This window comes from Oratosquilla oratoria, chromosome 31 (genome assembly GCF_046742065.1).
Source record: "Oratosquilla oratoria isolate Oo_2021 chromosome 31, ASM4674206v1, whole genome shotgun sequence".
Classification (NCBI taxonomy): domain Eukaryota; kingdom Metazoa; phylum Arthropoda; class Malacostraca; order Stomatopoda; family Squillidae; genus Oratosquilla; species Oratosquilla oratoria.
In genome coordinates, this window is record NC_134807.1 from 2,759,105 (window position 1) to 2,779,457 (window position 20,353).

General features: G+C 43.6%; 1 protein-coding gene across 6 annotated transcripts in view; it reads right to left on the bottom strand.

Annotated features, from left to right (window-relative positions):
* The window catches only part of LOC143041405 (uncharacterized), a 435,186-nt gene that overhangs the window by 276,761 nt on the left and 138,072 nt on the right, over positions 1-20,353 (bottom strand). For all 6 annotated transcript variants that reach the window (XM_076213244.1, XM_076213241.1, XM_076213240.1 and 3 more), the window contains exon 2: positions 19,915-20,073. The gene's annotated coding sequence lies outside the window, so the exon portion shown is untranslated. The remainder of the gene's footprint in view (positions 1-19,914; positions 20,074-20,353) is intronic.

The window sequence follows — 20,353 nt, forward strand, 5'->3', positions numbered from 1 at the left end:
TCACTTTGATTACAGAAACATCGCTGCGCCACTATGTAGCCTAAAATTTACTCTTTGCCTTTGACATACATACATAATACATACAAATACATGTATACATAAATACATGCATACATACGTATATACATGTATACATAAATACGTACATACTACGCATACAAAATACATACATACAAATACATGCATACAGTACATAAATACATGTAAACATAAATACGTACATACAAAATACATAATACGCATACAAAATACATAAACATATGCATACAAAAATACATGCATACAGGACATAAATACATTATACTTACATGCATACATACAAAAATACATGGATATATACATAAATACATGTATACTTATATACATGCATATATACAAAAATACATGTATATTTACATACATGCATGCATACAAATATACATGCATATACACATAAATACATGTATAATTATATACATGCATATATACAGTACATAAATACATGTATACTTATATACATACATACAGAAATACATGCATATATGCATAAATACATGTATACTTATATACATGCATACATACAAAAATACATACATATATACATAAATACATGTATAATCATATACATGCATATATACAGTACATAAATACATGTATACTTATATACATGCATACATACAAAAATACATGCATATATACATAAATACATGTATACTTATATACATGCATGCATACAAAAAATACATACGTACATATATCAAAAGGCCCTTTTTTTTTTTAAGGATAAGGTGGGCTTGGCAAGACACACATCTCCCTTCAACCATCCCAGAACCCATTTCCGGCGCCCCTCCCATCTTAGCTCCACGTGGATGAGGAGCTCCATGTGTCAGAAGCAATGCAGCAAGGCACAGCACCTCCACAGCAGTGCACATGTTTGTTATATCTTTAACACCTTCAGTATCACAAGTTAACAGATTTAAACTGATTTAATTGTGATGAGGGACAAAGGCTGTGTCGTCCTCAATGGGATAGTAAGGCGGTCCTGTATTGAACCCTCAAAGATGCTTTGCTTCGAGCTGCAAAGCACGAGGCTGGTCATTTTAAACAAACCTACAACCTAAGGCGCTTACCCAAATATGATGCCAGGTAGTAGGATGCGCGTCACCCGTCACTGGCTGTGTTAGGAGGCTAATGATCATCGCATCAAGCAAAACGTACCTAAAACGGTCCACAACCTGTGGTCCAAGGACCCCTTCAGGGATCCACAAAGGACCACGAACCTGAAAACTAGTGGGACTTTGGCTTAGTGGTGCAATTTAGTGAGTGGTCTTCGGGAGGCGAACTAACAGCAACTCATAAACATGGGGCCTGAGAGAGAGAACTCCCCAGACATGAATTTCCAGAAAATAATCGCACCGATCAAAACGTACCTTGAGCGTACTGTGTACGAGCTACGTGAGCACAAGGGTGAGGAGAGGGTGGGGAGAGAACTTCTCGTTTTGCGTATGTGGGGCAGTAGACTAGGGGGGGTTATGGGGGGGTTAGGGGGGGAGGGGCGTGTGCTTCCCTCGTCGAGCTCTCCTTAAAGCCGCGTGGTCCTTTCGTGGGTCGGAGTCTCATCTTCTTAGTTCGCAGATCTTTTGGTCGCAGAGATCGAGAGTTCTTGGGGAGGAACTACCGAGATCGAGAGTTTCTTGGGGAGGAACTACCGAGATCGAGAGTTTCTTGGGGAGAAATTCTCGAGATCGAGAGTTCTTGGGGAGGAAATATCGAAATCGAGTTATTGGGGAGGAACTATCGAGATCGAGAGTTCTTGGGGAGAAACTACCGAGATCGAGAGTTCTTGGGGAGGAACTCCCGAGATCGGGAGTTCTTGGGGAGAAATTCCCGAGATCGAGAATTTCTTGGGGAGAAATTCCCGAGATCGAGAGTTCTTGGGGAGGAACTCCCGAGATCGAGAGTTCTTGGGGAGGAACTCCCGAGATCGAGAGTTTCTTGGGGAGAAATTCCCGAGATCGAGAGTTCTTGGGGAGGAACTCCCGAGATCGAGAATTTCTTGGGGAGAAATTCCCGAGATCGAGAGTTCTTGGGGAAAAACTCCCGAACTCGACTTCGGGGAAGACTTCAAGGAGGCCGAGAATTGGCGAAGACGGAATGTGGGTACCAGTAGATGGCCCCTCAACAACGAAGCTAATATATATATATATATATATATATATATATATATATATATATTATATATATAATCCTCACAAATTTTAACCTTTCATAACTATATTTCCACGAAAAAACTCTATGGAAAAATACTTCCTAATCCACGCTCGTGTCATAACATTTTATATTGATGTTATCAAGGGCACGCCGGCCAAATTTATTATATATATTTTGAAATTATATATAATTTATCATCGTTCATAGATTTTGATAAACGTATATTAATAAACGATGTGTGTAGGGTGTGTGTGTGGTGTGTGTGTGTGTGTGTGTGTGTGTGTGTGTGTGTGTGTGTGTGTGTGTGTGTGTGTGTGTGTGTGTGTGTGTGTGTGTGATTCCCCATGGTTTTTTATCACGTATTGGACTCGTGATTGACAGTTATTAACCTCCCGGATGAGAGCTCAGAGCTCGTATGACCGATCTATGGGTAATACTGTGACCTTACACGTACACACACACCCAACTCCCCGCCCACGAGAGTTGGAGTAACAACCCGCAGCGCATCGATACTGAAATTATTTCAGCCCTGGGCGGGATTCGATCCCGGACCGCCGTAGTGGCAGGCGAGAACTCTAACCACTGCGCCACGAGGTTGTGTGTGTGTGTGTGTGTGTGTGTGTGTGTGTGTGTGTGTGTGTGTGTGTGTGTGTGATAATAATAATTAATCATCGGTTTATTGGGTATGGCAGCATTACTGCTGAAAATATACATCCTACAAGATTATAACAATATAAAAACTATGACAGTTGTGTGTGTGTGTGTGTGTGTGTGTGTGTGTGTGTGTGTGTGTGTGTGTGTGTGTGTGTGTGTGTGTGTGTGTGTGTGTGTGTGTGTGTGTGTGTGTGTGTGTGTTCGTCTGCCTTTTGTATACATCTTGACACTTTCCTTTGGGAGAAATGCGTGACAAAGCGCGATTTGCATCGTAGATAGTTTCTCATGAGAGTGCAGAGCTTGGTGGCTCAGGCACAAAGAGCAAAGAATAAAGCAAAAAAGAAAAAGAAGAAGAAGAAGAAGCAAGGCTTCTGTTGCATGGATTTCCAATGCTCAAACAGGCAAAGTTGCGTCATCTGTTATTGTCACAAAACCGAAAGTCCCAGTGTTATTAAGGAGCTCACACACACACACACACACACACACACACACACACACACAAATATATATATGTTATGTATTAAATTAATAACAAATTAATATTCATGCTATTACACACAAATATATTATATATGGTCTATGTGGTTTACCCACGCGTTTGTTGTGCGGTGGTGACGGATGTCGGCCTTGTGTTCATGTATGCGTTTGTTTAGTCCCATAGAAACACTCAAGTTACATATTATATATATATATATATATATATATATATATATATATATAGATATATATATATATATATATCATAAATAATTAATAAAATAAATAATACTCATGCTATTCAGCAACAACTCCGCCAGTTTAAGATATCATAGCTGCAATTAGAATCCAATGTCACCTAGTTCTCTATTCTTGAAATTCCCATGGGCTCCATTCTCCAAAGAATTGCGTTCATAATACGGTACTAGAGGCATATCAATTTGAAACTTAGCATGATGGAATGCTAAACACGAAAATTTGCTTTTGAAAAAAAAAAAAAAAATCTGAACGACATTGTAAAACATAGCGAGCTTGCAGCCACGTTGCCAATATTTTACCATAAGAATACGAATTTTTTTTATCATCATCGTTATTATCATTACTACTACTATTATTAGTATTTTATCAATTTTATTATCACTTAATTTATTTTATATTCTATTCATCTTTTCCTATTATTCTATGATTTTGTACTGGGTGGCTAATAAGTGCGCACAGTAAGAGTTAAAATTTATATTTAGATACACACAAAATGACACAATCACAAATGCGTGCACCCTCAACTAGGCCGTCTTCGATACTGACGCGCTAGCTAGCTACAGGTTTTGCGCGCGAAGACGTGCATCGCATCTGCCATATCTAACATAAATACAAAATACATTTTATAATATAATCATTACAATAACTACTAAAATAATACAATACATATACTATACACCATGCCAACATAATTTATCTATTTACTTGTTTACCTATATAGTCGTTTATTTACAGTGTACTATACAAAATCCCCTTTCCTCCCCTCCTGGATTCTTCCATGGGCTCCAAAACCCCAAGAGAATATCCACCAAACTCCCCTCCCCCCTCCCCCATTCCCACTAATCTTGGTCCTCCTCCTCCTCCTCCTCCTCCTCCTACTCTTGTTCCTCCTCCTCTTACTCTTCTTCCTCTTCCTCCTACTTTTCTTTCTCTTCCTCCTACTCTTGTTTCTCTTCCTCTTCTTCCTACTCTTCTTCTTTCTCCTACTCTTCTTCCTCTTCCTCCTACTAATCTTCCTTTTCCTCTTATTACCCTTCTTCCTCTTCCTCTTATTACTCTTCTCCCTCATCCTCCTACTCTTCTTCCTCATCCTCCTACTCTTCTTCCTCTTCCTCCTACTACTCTTCTTCCTCTTCCTCCTCCACCTCTTCTTCCCCTTCTTCTTCCTCCTTATCATCTTCTAGAAACAGATACAGAGGTACAAAGTGACTTCTCCTCCTCCTCCTCCTCCTTCTTTCTCCTTTTGTTCTTCTTTTCTTCTTCCAGATGCAGCAAGAAAGCGACTTGGGAGGTTGTTGGGGAGGGGGGAGGGGGGAAACTTTGCAACACAAGAGAGGCAACATAAAAAAAACGCATAAATAAATCAGGCGGTGCCAAAGTGAGCCAGCTTTTAAAAGCTGGTGCAGCTCAGCTAGTCCAGAAGCCGGAACACGGATGGGAAACGATGCAGCTGGTTTCCCGCAAACACTCCCCTTTCCCCCCCACCTTCCCCTCTCTCCCCTCGTCCTCTTTCTCCCCCCTCCCACCTCCCCTCCTCCCACTCCCCTTCCCACCTCCTCTCTCCCAATCCTCTCTCCCCCCCTTCCACTTCCTCTCCCCTCTCTCCCACCCCTCTCCTCTCTCTCCCCCTCCCACCTCCCCTCTCTCCCACCCCTCTCCTCTCTCCCCCTCCCACCTCCCCTCACCCTTCCTCCCACCTCTCCCCTCTCCCTTGGTCCCACAAGTCCAGAACCGGCACCTCCACTCCCCAACCACTCCCTCCAGAGTTGGGGGGGAGAGGGGGTCAGTTAGGGGGGTTAGGGGGGATAAATCCGATACAAGCACTTGAAACACTGAAGTGCCACTCGCCAGGCGTGATCCGAGTTGGTAGCACTCGATACTAACCTCCACACAGGACACACACACACACACACACACACACACACACACACACACACATACACACACGCACACACAAGGTGTGGGTGGAGGCAAATGCATGGGAAGGAGATAAATGGACACAGAGAAGAAAGGGACGAGATAAAGGAAAATGATGAGGAAGAAATGGAAGAAGAGGAAGAAGAGGAGGAAGAGGAGGAGGAGGAGGAGGAGGAATGGAAAGGAGAGAAAGGGGAAGGAGAGAAAGAGGTGAGGAGGGAAAGGAGTGGGAAGGGTAGGGGAGGGATGGAAGAAGGAAGGAGAAGAGAGGAGGAGGAGGAAGGGGGGAGATAGATAAAGAAAGGAGAGAGAGGGAGAAGGAGACAGAAAGAGAAAGGTTGGGACAAATAAACAATAAATAATATATATATATATATATATATATATATATATATATATATATATATATATATATATTGTTGACACCATACCGGGACAACTTTTAAATTCCCTTTAAATTATTCCTACCAATTACATATATCATTATTATTCTTATGATTATTATAATACAGTAATATGGATTATCATTTTCGACATTACTGGCACAGATAACATTATTGTCCTCCTTAATCATTACTATAAATATTATTACTATTATCAAAAGTATTTAATTTGGACACATCCTTCGTTTTGTCTAACACAAATAGACAACACATGCCTCAACCTCACATTACATTTGTGTCTGTTTTAAAGTCATCAAAGTTTACGTACACCTTGTACCTCCAACATCAAGGGGAAAACTAAATTAGCATCCCATTATCAAACCAAATGATGTGGGTTTGACGAGTATATTATAATATTTCGTGTCACAACAATCTGTCAATATGTTCTGTGAAGTCGGTTCAAACGGTGAATGATGACGTCATGTCGACTCGCTTCTCCCTGCGCGCCAAACCGCCATATGTTGCCATTACAGACAAGCAAGATTTATTTTTTCATTTTCCCTTTCCCTCTCCCCATTTTTCTATATCTTCCCTGCCTGTGTGTAGTCCTATACATTTATATATTTCTCTTCCCTTCACCATCGATAGCCATGCCCAAAGGGAGCGAACAATCAATCCTTATTGCCAACAAATCAAAACTATTCTGCAAAGTTTCCCTTCGCCGTGTGTGCGAGGGTTGCTACAAACCCCCACTGACGCATCAGGTATCAAGTCACGATGCGTAACGAACTGTGACCACTTTCCTCGTCACTCAAGACATATGAGGTTACCAAAATGTACACGCGATTACCTCGACTGTAATCTCTGATATAAGAACTACAATTAAACCCACCCATTGCGGTTCAAATCACAAGATTTTTATCACAATTGCTACTATGAGGTTATCGCTACAATACAACCTTTCATAACATGGCTACCGGTTGGGTCTTCTACTTAAGATTTATTAAAGATTGATTAAACGCAATAAATATTTATATACAGTGTTCCAAACATGTCTACGTATATTATCACACCTTTGCACATCAAACAATATTTAGAGAACTTTATGAAGTTTATCCTAGCTTTGCCATACGACTTTATTTATCTTAGACTCTACTTGACATCCTCTAGTTGATCAATTACGGACCCAAATCTGTCCACAATCCATCAAGTGGGACTTTAGTGGAGTTTAGCGAGTCTGACGTCGTCTCCAGGAGGTCACGGAACAGCACTACATAAGTTTGGGCGGGCGACACTCATCCCAACTCCAAGAGTCGTTGCATATTCAGCGTCTTTCGGTTCTTGCACGACCTTCCCCCCTCCCGCCCCGACTCAGGTCCATAAAGAAGAAAATAAAATAGAATTGCGGCACCAAAACACAAAATACCATTATGAAGTGAAAATAAATAAAAGAAATAAAGATAAAATCAGAGTAACAGAAATATAATGTAAAACAAAATTAAAAAACAGAAAATATATATAAAATAAACTAAAACGAAAAAGAACCATGATAAAATAATAAAAAATAAAACAAAAAACTGAAGTAAAGTCGAACAAAATGAAATAAAAGATACAAATCAAATCACATGAAACTATATATAATAATAATTAAGCAAAGCAAAATATATAAATATATATAATTTGAACAAAACTGAAATATTGTGACGTTATACAAAGATTCCTTCAGATGCTCTCTTCCAATTATTCTTTCAAATTGAGACTAATCCAAGATCACAAGGTACCCATCATAGACACACGTACCCAAAGGAAAATAAAGGATTTTCCCCTCCTATAGAAATAAAATTACAATAATAATAATAATAATAATAATAATAATAATAATGAAAATAATAATAATAATATAATATATACTCGTACATGTGTAATTATGTTCGCAGATGATGTAATGTTATCGGGAGAAAGTGACAGGGAACCGCAAGAACAGGGATCAACGTTTGGGAAGGTAAGACAGACGAGAGGAGAAAGTTGGGAGTGATTGCCAACAAGGGTAAGGTGACACGAGAAAGACAGACAGACAGACAGAGAGAAAATGACAGACAGAGAGAAAACGAGAGAAAGGAACCAATCACAAATCAATCACAAGACTGACTTTACAAGTAGAGCTAGATATCTAGATCTAACAACAAATAGAAGTATGGAAAGAGAGAATAGGAATTTGATCAACAGAGGCTCATAAAACAGTGGGTGCGCTTAAGAAAGCAGGAAAGTGAGTAATATCTCAATCAGAGATAAAATAGGAATAGTGGAGAGCACAGTGGGTTCAATCCTACGGCATGAGAGCAAATTTTGGCCACGATGGTGTTTCAAATGAGCTGTGGAATGAGGAGAATGAGTAAGATAATAAATACAGACATGTTTCATTAATGTCGGAAGAGATGGTGAGACAGGGGTAGTATGGAGCATGGGGAAAAGGAAAATGGGAAGACGGAGGTACAAAAGAAAATGGACGAGAGGAGGAGCATGGAGAGGAGGGGTTAAAAATGTACATGTAAAAACCCATGTATACAAGTACACGTATTTGTATACGTACCGGTATATGTAAACGTATGTATAAGTACACTTACAACTATTTCTTAACACTGTTACCTAAAACTGTCGTCTATTTTGGCAATGAAAGGTACCCATGGAGACAACGACTTTAAATGTCAGTTAGAGAGGGTCCCTGAAGGTCGTACGAAGGGCGCTCCCACGAGAGAACCCCAGCTTTATGGTATTCTATTGAACGACTTTCTTTCGTTTACTTCAAAGACCAGCAAAAGGGCAAATCACGAAAACAATGAAATCCTCTCGCGCGCCCAAAAGGAAGAAACCCCTTGCCTTATGGTATTCCATTGAACGATTCTTTTATGTATTTCAAAGAACACCAAAAAAGACAAAATCACATCGATAGAATTTGCCCATGAGAATAATAGGACGAATGAGAATAATAGGACGAATAGCGAAGTCTTGTAATCGATCCCACGAACTTGCAAGAACTCAAAAACCCCAAATTTTTTGGGTTGTCCAATTCAGGTAAAAGGATACAAAGAGTCTATACACGACTATGAAGGCTTTGTACAAAAGGTAAGAAAAATTGAAGGGAAGGTGGAAAACACAGACTATCTTAACGTCCTTTCCTTCTCTTCAACACCAGCCGACAAAATTCCCTTGAGAAATGGCCGTGATAACACTATCTAAATATCAAGGTTATTCCCCTTTACAAGGGGGTAGCTAAATCAAAGGCCCATCCACTCCCACCCACTCCACTCCCATCCTCCACTCTTTCCCCCCTCCCATCTTAGCTCCTCGTGGATGACGGGTCATCCCTGCATCCCACCCACAGACCGGGTTAGAATCAATGCAGCAAGAAACACGGTGATAGAGCTAATTAAAAAAAAATTCACTAAACCTGAAAAAATACATGAATTTTGATCTACCACCAAAGGAATGTCCAACAGGTCAAATGGCACCGAAAAAGCGAGTCTTTTGTAATTTTTTGTGGCTTTGTGTGTGTGTGGAACTTGTATGATCATAAACATTCCAATTCTAACCAAAAGTTAAATTAATCAAGCTCCATCATTGATACTCCACGACAGCCTACTGTGTGACAATGGATCCACATAAAATAAAAAAGACAAGAAAATAGATAAATATATATATAAATAGATACATTAATATACAAATAAATTAATAGATAAACAAATGAGAAAGTTGGAAAAGAAGACACTGGTCTAGTTCCGAGTTTATTTCTCGAATAAGGAATAAAACTCGGAACTATCACTGTCTTCTTGTTCCTTCTTCAACTCGCCACAATGTCTCAACAAATAAACAAACGATGTAACTAAAACAAACTCACCGCTCCATTAACACACTGAAAGACAACACACTGCTGCATGCCAGACCCCCTGATATCCACCCTTCTGAATCCTCTCTCCCACGTAAGGACAGAGTCCTCTTGGCCAGACTGCGATGCGGTCACCACCCAGCACTTCTAAGCTACCAGAAGAGGCTGGACGACCGTGTTGTGAACAGCTGCCCAGGATGTAACACTTCACCCCATACCATACAACACATAATGGAAGACTGCATTATACACAATCATGCACGCAAACAACACAACATACACTCTATAAAGGATTTGTGGGAAAACCCAGTTTCGGCTGTGGCCTTCCTTGGGGAGACGGGACTGCTCGGACAGACAGTCTAGGGAACGACAACAACAACAACAACAAACAAAAAATAAAAGAATGATTAAAAAGGATCATCTTGTAAATATAAAGTTTGATAGCACAGAAACGACCACTTCTCGATTATATTACATTTTTTAAATTAAACTTGAGATACAAACTTCTTTGACTTGGGAAATATTTCCGTAATTTTTCAATCCAATAAAACGGTTTCGGACCAACGGTGGCTGATGTGCCCTTTTAGCACGCAAAGCCTCAAATGCGGTTCAAGCGACGCGGCAACGGGAGAGGCCCAACGACTGAACGAGGCCGAGTGGAATCGATCTCAGAGAGAGAGAGAGAGACAGAGAGAGAGAGAGAGGGAGGGAGAGAGAGAGAGAGAGAAAAAAAAAAGAGAGCTAGAGAGATAGATAGAGATAGAAATAGAGAGAGAGGGAGAGAGAGAGAGAGACAGGAGAGAGATAAGAGGGAGAGAGAGATGAAGAGAAAGAGATAAGAGGGAGAGATATAAGAGATAAGAGGAAGATAAAGAGATAGAGGGAGAGAAAGATATAGGGAGAGTGAGAAAGAAAAAGAGAGAGAGGGAAAGAGAAAGAGAGGAAGACAGATAAAGAAAGACACAGACAGAGAATGTGTGTGTGTGTGTGTGTGTGTGTGTGTGTGTGTGTGTGTGTGTGTGTGTGTGTGTGTGTGTGTGAGAGAGAGAGAGAGAAAGAGAAAGAGAGAGAAGAGTGGTGGGGGCTTGGAAGAATTCAAGGATTAACCAAATGGAATCAATCAGGCGAGCAAAATAAAAAATAAAAAAAAATAAAAATAAATAAAATAATAACATGTACTGAAACAATTATAAATAATAATACAAATAAATTAAAAGAGAAACCTTATCAATCTCATTACAATATCCTGAGACAAAAGATATTCTCGTATAAATAAACAAATAAATCAATTCGTTCGCAGGTGACGTCATCGCGTACACATTTTCTCTGGCAAATGCTGCGTGTAACACCATTAAATATAAAATATAAAATAAATATACAAATAAATGAATGGACAAATAAATGGATAAATATAAAAACAATATATAAATAAATATACATATAAATAGATCATGATATGAAATATACAAATAAATATATGAATAAAGACATAAATAAATACATAAATACACGAATAAATATACAGATGAATAAATGCATAAATAAATAATAAATGAATAAATAGATAAATTAATAAGTTGTCATCCATTCGTAGGTTTTACTACACGATAGAGTGAAACTGTTATCCTTGGATGAAGCTCTCTTTCTCTTTCTCTTTCTCTCTCTCTCTCTCTTCGGCCAAACCATTCCGCCCCCGTAAAACCATTTTATGACGAGATCCACCAAATGCCAGGAAAGACCAACTAAGAGGAGGAGGAGAAGGAAGAGGCGGAAAGGAGGAGGGGGAAAGGAGGAGGAGGGGGAAAAGGGGAAAAGAGGAAAGGAGGAGGAGGAGGAGGAGAAAGAGGAGGAAATGAGGAGGAAGAGGAGGAAATGAGGGGGAGGAGGAAATGGGGAGGAGGAAATGAGGAGGAGGAGGAGGAGGAGGAGGAGGAGGCGATCACGTTGTAGCCCCGTACTCCTCTCCTTTCATAAATCTCTCTTTCTCTCTCTCTCTCTTTCTAACTCCCTATCCCTTCTCTTCTACCCTCCCCCTCACTCCCTCTGTTTCTCTTTCTCACTCACTCTGTCCTTCCTTCCCTCTCTATTCCTCCCCTTTCCTTCTCTTCCTCCCTCTTCCATTCCCTCTCTCACTTCATCCATCGCTCCCTCCATCCCCCTCATCCTATCTCCTTGCCTCTCTCTCTCTCTCTCTCTCTCTATTCCTCCCCCCTCTCTCTCTCTCTCTCTCTCTATTCCTCCCCTCTCTCTTTCTCTCTCTCTATTCCTCCCCACCTCTCTTTCTCTCTCCATTCCTCCCCTCTCTCTATATATATTCCTCTCTCTATATATATATTCCTCTCTCTATATATATATATATTCCTCCTCTCTCTATTTCCCTCTCTCTTTCTCTCTCTCTCTCTCTCTCTCCCTTTCGTGCGACCAGACTGGATCCCGTTTCAAGACACCAGACGAGGTCACGGGGTCACGCCCGGACCGTCCGAGGTCGTGCAACGGGGGAGGGTCAGATGATTCGGGCTTCGTGCTGGGCGCGCAGGTGCCCGCGTGGGCGGAGCCAAGAGCCCAGCCGGGCAGGAGGAGGAGGAAGAGGAGGAGGAGGAGGAGGAGATGCCCGACTTTCCCCAGAGGGCCGAAGACGAAAATGGGACGAAAACGAAGATGAAGATGAAGACAATGATGGAGGAGGAGGAGGAGGAGGAGGAGGAGGAGGAGGAGGAGGAGGAGGAGGAGGAGGGAGAGGAGGAGCAGGAGGGAGAAGAGGAGGAAGAGGAGGAGGAGGAGGGAGGAGGTGGAAGAGGAGGAGGAGGAGGAATAGGAGGATGAGGAATAGGAGGAGGAGGAGGAGGAGGAGGAATAGGAGGAGGAATAGGAGTAGGAGGAGGAGGAGAAGGAAGAGGAGGGAGAAGGAAGAGGAGAGAGGAGAAGGAAGAGGAGGGAGGAGGAGAAGGAGGAGGGAGGAAGAAGAGGAGGAGGAAGGAGGAGGAGGAAGGAGGAGGAGGGAGGAGGAGGAGGAAGAGGGAGGAGGAGGAGGAAGAGGTGAGGAGGATGCCCGACTTTCCCCAGAGGGCTAAAGATGACAATGGAACGAAGAGGAGGACGAAGAGGAGACGAAGAATTGGAAGAATGACATATCGAAAAAAAAAGAAAAAAAAGAAAAGAAAAGGAAATTAACAACGAAATGGAAAAGGTAGAGGAAGAGGAGACGGAGAACGAGGCAAGGAGGATATAGGAATGGACGAAAAGGTGAAAAAACGAAGAGGAACAAATATGGAAACAAAGACGTAGAGGAAGGGAATAAAGGCAGGGAGAGCAAATGGTGGAGGAAATGGCGAAGAAGAAAAGAAGAAGAGGAAGAAAAATGATGGAGAAAAAAGTAAACGAAGATGAGGAATAAGAAAAAGGAAATAGAGAAGGCAGTGGAGAATAAGGAGGGGAAGGCAAAAATAAAATAGAAAAAGAAAAAGAAAGATACAGATGGAGAAAAGGATGAAAATAAGACAGAGGGGAGGGGAGGAAAAAGGACAAGAAAAAGGGACAAAAAGACAAAGAGGGGAGGGGAGGTAAAAGGACAAAAGAAAGGACAAAAAGAATAGCAAGAAGACGAAGGAGATCCAAAAGCAGAAGAAGAAAACGAAGAACAAGACGAAGACGAAGAAGAAGAAAACAAAAACAAGATTCAAAAGCAGACGAACAACAACAACAACAAAAACAACAATAAGGATGAGAACAAGAAGAAGAAAAAGAGTCACCAAGAAGGACGAAAGACCCCGACGGACACAAAGAGTGGCTCTCTCTCTCTCTCTCTCTCTGTCCGGCAAGCAGACGAACGAAGAAAGAAGAGAAAGTTCTCGACAATGAGTGGGCGCAAGATTTCGAGGTCGACCACTGGGGGGGTCTCTCTCTCTCTCTCTTCTCTCTCTCTTCTCTCTCTCCTCTCTCTCTCTCACCCCTCCCTCCCTCTCTCTCTCTTACCCCTCCCTCCCTCTCTCTCTATCTCACCCCTCCTCTCTCTCTCTCTCTCTCTCACCCCTCCTCTCTCTATCTCTCTCTCTCTCTCTCTCTCTCTCTCTCTCTCTATATATATATATATATATATATATATATATATATATATACATATATATATACATACATCCCACTCTCTATATCAATCTCTCCACTCTCCATCTCTATTTCTATTTCTCTATCTCCCCATCTATCTCTGTCTATCTCTTTTTTTATCTCACTATCTCTCTCCCCTCTATCTCTGTCAACCTCTCTCTCTCCGTCTGACTCTCTCTCTCTCTCCGTCTAGCTCTCTCTCTCTCTCTCTAGTAGAGGTCTACAGCCCTGCGGAAACGAGGTCTAAAGAACACGTACAAGGAGGAGGAGGAGGAGGAGGAGGAGGAGGAGGAGGAGGAGGAGGAGGAGAAGGAGGAGGAGGAGGAGGAGGAGGAGGAGGAGGAGAAGGAGGAGGAGAAGGAGGAGGAGGAGGAGGAGGAGAAGAAGGACAAGGACAATGACAAGGACGAGGGGGAGCAAGGGCGAGGAGGACAAGGACAAGGACGAGGAAAACAATGACAAGGACAAAGAGGAGTGCAATGACAAAGACAAAGAGGAGGACAATGACAAGGACAAAGAGGAGGACAATGACAAGGACAAGGAGGAGGACAATGACAAGGACAAAGATGAGGACAATGACAAGGACAAAGAGGAGGGCAATGACAAGGACAAAGAGGAGGGCAATGACAAGGACAAAGAGGAGGGCAATGACAAGGACAAAGAGGAGGGCAATGACAAGGACAAAGAGGAGGGCAATGACAAGGACAAAGAGGAGGGCAATGACAAGGACAAAGAGGAGGGCAATGACAAGGACAAAGAGGAGGACAATGATCAACGACAAAGAGGACAATGACAAGAACAAAGAGGACAATGACAAGGACAAAGAGGACAATGACAAGGACAATGACGAGGACAAAGATGAGGACAATGACAAGGAGGAGGAGGACAATGGCAAGGATGATAATAAAGAGGAGTGATGGTTAAATCACGTGTATACTGACCTCACTTGACCCGACATCCGAGTTGCGCGAGCGCGCGGTCCCTGATTGACCAAATATGGAAGTGGAGTCCTATCGGTGGGCGTGGCCTAATTTGAGTATCAAAATTAGTGACCACATTTTGAAAAGTTGAGGAGTCCTAACGGATTTGATGATGAAACTATTTAAGGGAAATTAAGATATTTGTGTGTGTGCGTGTGTGTGTGTGTGTGTGTGTGTGTGTGTGTGTGTGTGTGTGTGTGTGTGTGTGTGTGTGTGTGTGTGTGTGTGTGTGTGTGTGTGTGTGTGTGTGTGTGTGTGTAGGGAGAGAGTTTATGATAGACGCGTATGCGCACATACATGCATACATACATACATACATACATATATATATATATACGTACACATATACACACACACGTGAATAAATTTGGAGCTAAGAATGACAATTGCAAAAAAGAGAGAGGACCCACAAGAGACCCTTACTGTGTACAGTTAGGTAATTTATATACAGAGAGAGAGAGAGAGAGAGAGAGAGAGAGAGAGAGAGAGAGAGAGAGAGAGAGAGAGTGCGTGTGTGTGTGTGTGTGTGTACACGCATAAGGCTTCAAACGAAGGAGAAAATACTCAAGAAGTCGGAAGAACTTCGCATCTGAAAACGAGGTCAGGGCGAGAAGGGGGAGGAAGAAGAAGAAGAGGGAGGAGGGGAGGGGGGGAGGAAGAGGGAGAAGGGTGTGGAGGGGGAGGAGGGTGTGGAGGGGGAGGAGGGTGTGGAGGAGGAAGAGGGAGAAGGGTGTGGAGGGGGAGGAGGGTGTGGAGGAGGAAGAGGGAGGAGGGTGTGGAGGAGGAAGAGGGAGGAAGAGGAAGGAGGGTGTGGAGGAGGAAGAGGGAGGAGGGTGTGGAGGAGGAAGAGGGAGGAGGGTGTGGAGGAGGAAGAGGGAGGAGGGTGTGGAGGAGGAAGAGGGAGGAGGGTGTGGAGGAGGAAGAAGGAGGAGGGGGAGGAGGAGGAAGAAGAGGGAGGAGGGGAAGGAGAAAGAAGAGGGAGGAGGGGAAGGAGGAAGAAGAGGGAGGAGGAGGAGGAGGAGGGAGGAGGAGAAAGAGGAGGAGGAAGAGGAGGGAGGAGGAGAAAGAAGAGGGAGGAGGAAGAGGGAGGAGGAGGAAGAGGGAGGAGGAGGAAGAGGGAGGAGGAGGAAGAGGGAGGAGGAGAAAGAAGAGGGAGGAGAAGAGGGAGGAGGAGAAAGAAGAGGGAGGAGGAGAAAGAAGAGGGAGGAGAAAGAAGAGGGAGAAGAGAGGGAGGAAAAGGAGGAGGAAGAGGGAGGAAGAGGAAGGAGGAAGAAGAGGAAGAAGAGGGAGGAAAAGGAGGAGGAAGAGGGAGGAGGAGGAGGAAGAGGGAGGAGGAGTAGGAAGAAGAAAGGGGGAAGAAGACGAGGGAGGAGGAGGAGGAAGAAGAGTGGGGAGGAGAGGAGGAGGAGGAGGGAGGAACCTCGAGCGAGCGGTACGGAAACAAAACCTGCAATGAAACAACTCTTCCTTATGACTTCTTTCTTTCCACACTAAAATCCCTCCTCCTCCTCCTCTTCTTCTTCCTCCTCCTCCTCCTCCTCCTCCCACGTCCGTCCTTTGCAGCGCCCAGCGTTTCTCAACCTCCTAAACTCTGTGGACGCCTGAAATCGTCTTACCTATTCAGTGAACCTCTTTATACGGGGAGGAGACACGATGTAGACACTTTTTCTACGCATTTAGTGACAGAAACGTTATATTAAACAAATCGTCGTCACATTTTGTGAGATGCAATTAGCCGTGGGGAGAAATAGATAGAAAAAAAAAATGGACATTTCGAAGACACATTGTGTAGCCATGAACCATTAAGAAAATAATAATAAAAAAATAATAATAATAAGATAAAATAAAATAAGTCACAATCAACAAGACTACGAGACTACGAGTACATGTACATGTTAGGCTCCTTTCGCACGTATCGACTTTTCGCCGTGCGCCGTGCACGACACGACGTCGTGCACTCAAATATCATGGCTGTCTATGAACGCTTTCACGCGTGGTCTTAGTCGTGACGCGTGAAAGCGTCCATAAGACAACCTTGATTATTTGAGAGCACGACGTCGTGTCGTGCACGGCCCACGGCGAAAAGTCGACGCGTGTGGAACGAGCCTTCTTATACATATAATCTTTCACAGAGCTCTGGAGCAACAGGTAAAGGAGGTGATGACGATCACGGTCCACACCTTAAGACTTAATGCAAACTGACAATAAATAAATATATAATAAATTAATAAATACATAAATGAATATATAAATAAGTAAATATACAAATACAAATATATATATTTACATTTCTTTTTTATCCTCAACTCGTCTGAAGAAGAAGATGAGGAAGGAGAAGAAGAAGAATATGAAGGAGAAAAAGAAGATGAAGAAGGAGAAGGAGAAGATGAAGGAGAAGGAGGAGAAGAAGATGATGAAGGAGAAGAAGAAAGAAGAAGATGAAGGAGAAGGAGGAGAAGAAGATGATGAAGGAGAAGAAGAAAGAAGAAGATGAAGTAGAAGATGATAAAGATGAAGGAGAAGATGATGATGAAGAAGAAGAAGAAGATGAAGGAGAAGATGAAGAAGAAGAAGATGGAGAAGAAGAAGATGATGATGAAGAAGATGATGATGAAGAAGATGATGATGAAGAAGAAGAATTTCAAGGTCCTTGCAGGACCATCGGGCTAACCTTTAGGAGGACGATACACACAAAGCAAAGCGAGAAATGCCTAAGTTGTGTTTCCCCCTTTTGGCCTTCCTGGATTGAAGACGAATTAAATCAACGAATTGAACGAAAAAGTAAATAAATAAAGAAATAAAACAAAAGATTTCCTGCAGCACAAATACACAAGTTACTGTGACAACATCAAAGGTAATATCCAAGAGACAGACAAGACAGACAGACAGACAGACAGACAGAGAGGTAGGGTGGCCGGACACACAGACAGACAGACAGACAGACAGAGAGGTAGGGTGGCCGGACACACAGACAGACAGACAGACAGAGAGGTAGGGTGGCCGGACACACAGACACACAGACAGACAGAGAGGTAGGGTGGCCGGACACACAGACACACAGACAGAGAGGTAGGGTGGCCGGACACACAGACAGACAGACAGAGAGGTAGGGTGGCCGGACACACAGACAGACAGATAGACAAACAGAGAGGTACGGTGGCCGGACACACAGACAGACAGACAGACAGACAGAGACGTGTGGGTGTCTTTGGGGTAAAACTGCTTAGGAAGGGAGGGAGTGGGAGGGGGGAAGGGGGGGGGTGATGAGGATTTACGAGAAAGACAAGTAGGTTGCCAGGAAAGGGAAGGGAAGAGAAGTGGAGGAAGGAAGGAAGGAAGGAAGGAAGGTAAGAGGGAGGGGAGGACGGGGGGGGACAGAAGGGAGGCATAAAATAAGAGATGTATGAAGGAATGAAGGGAGAGAGGGAGGGGGAGAGGGAGAGATCAAAAAGGAGAGGGGGAGAGGGAGGGAGAGAGTAGGGAGGGAGGAGGGAGAGAGAGGAGGAGAGGGAGGGGGCGAGAGAGGGGGAGAGAGGGGAGAGAGAGGGGAGAGACGGGAGAGAAGGGGGAGAGGGGGAGAGACGGGAGAGAAGGGGGAGAGGGGAAGAGACGGGAGAGAAAGGGAGAGGGGGAGAAGGGGAGAGAAGGGGGAGAGGGGGAAGAGGGAGAGAGAGGGAGGGGAAGAGGGAGAGAGAGGGAGGGGAAGAGGGAGAGAGAGGGAGGGGAAGAGGGAGAGAGAGGGAGGGGAAGAGGGAGAGAGAGGGAGGGGAAGAGGGAGAGAGAGGGAGGGGGAGAAGAGTGGAGAGAGGGGGGAGGGAGAGAGGGGGAGGGAGGGAGGGAGGGAGGGAGGGGAGAGAGGGGGAGAAGGTGAGAGAGAGGAGGGAGAGAGGAGGAAGAGGGGAAGAGACGGAAGAGAAAGGGGAGACGGGGAGAAGGTGGGGGAGAGGGGGAGAGGGGAGAGAGGGGGAGAGAGGAGAGAGGGGGGAGAGGAGAGAGGGGGGAGAGAAGGGAGCGAGGGGGGAGAGGGGGAGAGAAGGGAGAGAGAGGGAGGGGAGAGAGGGGAGAGAAGGAGAGAGAGAGAGAGAGAGAGAGAGAGAGAGAGAAAGAGAGAGAGAGAGAGATAGGCATTTCTCCATGTGGGAAAATTTATATACATTTTTTTTTATTTCCCGGCCCAAGATGGCTTCGAAACTAACAAGAAAATATTACACAGAAGTCTGACAGCCGACTGAACCATTTAATTCAGATCCCTCCTGCTTCTTCTTCTTCTTCTTCAATAAATTGTCTTCATCACACATGCAAGACATGAGCAGGAGGAAGAGGAGGAGCGAGGAGGAAGAGGAGGAAGAGGAGAAAGGAGGAGAAGGAGGATTAGGATGAGGAGGAAAAGGAAGAGAAGAGGAGGAAAAGGAAGAAAAGAAAGAGGAGGAAAAGGAAGAAAAGAGGAAAAGATGAGGAATAGGAGGATGAAAAGGAGGAGGAGGAAGAGGAACATAAATGAGGAAAATAAGGGGGAAAAGTAGGAAAAAGAGAATGAGGAAAAGGAAGAGGAATAGAATGAGGAAAAGGATGAAGAGGAGGAGAAGGATGATGAGGAGAAGGATGATGAGAAGGAAGGAGAAGGATGAAAAGGAGGAGGCCGAAGAATAAGAGAAAGAGGAAAAAGAGGAAAAGGAGGAGAAGAGGAAAAGGAGGGGAGTAAAAGGTGGAGGGGAAGAAAAGGAGGAGGAGAGTAAAAGTTGGAGGGGGGAAGAAGAGGAGGAACAGGAGGAAAAGGAGGAGGAATGGGAGGAGGAAGAGGGAATAGGAGGAAAAGGAGGAGGAATAGGAGAAAAGGGGAGGAGGAGCAGCGAGGAGGAAGAGGAGGAAGAAGAGGAGGAAGAGGAGTAAAAGGAGGAAGAGGAGTAAAAGGAGGAAAAGAAGGAGGAGGAGGAGGAGGAGGAGGAGGAGGGAGAGGAAAATGAGGATGACGATGAGGAATCTCCTTATCATTTCCATTTAGCAAACGAAGACCGCTCAACAATAAATTCCCAGGAGACTTTTGGGACAACTTGTAGACCTTAATACTTACATAAAGGGCGTGTCTTTGATGGCTTCCTTTGTCTAAGCATATCGAGTACAAAGGCTCAGCCTGCCACAGGTGGCCTTAATCTTCAAGGCCTTTGTCCAGTGACCCTTGGGACTTAGTCAAGAAAGAGCATGGGGCAAGTGGGACTCGAATCCTCGAAAGCTGAAAAGAAAGAAGGGATCTGGTTACGATTTGTGTATGCGTTTTACACACACACACACACACACACACACACACACACACACACACACATGCGCGCGCGCACACATATACAAAGAAGAGTTGAGGTTACAAATTATGTACACGTGTAACACACACACACGCATGCACACACATACACACTCAAAGATAAGGGTTTTGATTACAAATGTATGTGTGTGTGTGTATATATATATATATATATATATATATATATGTGTGTGTGTGTGTGTGTGTGTGTGTG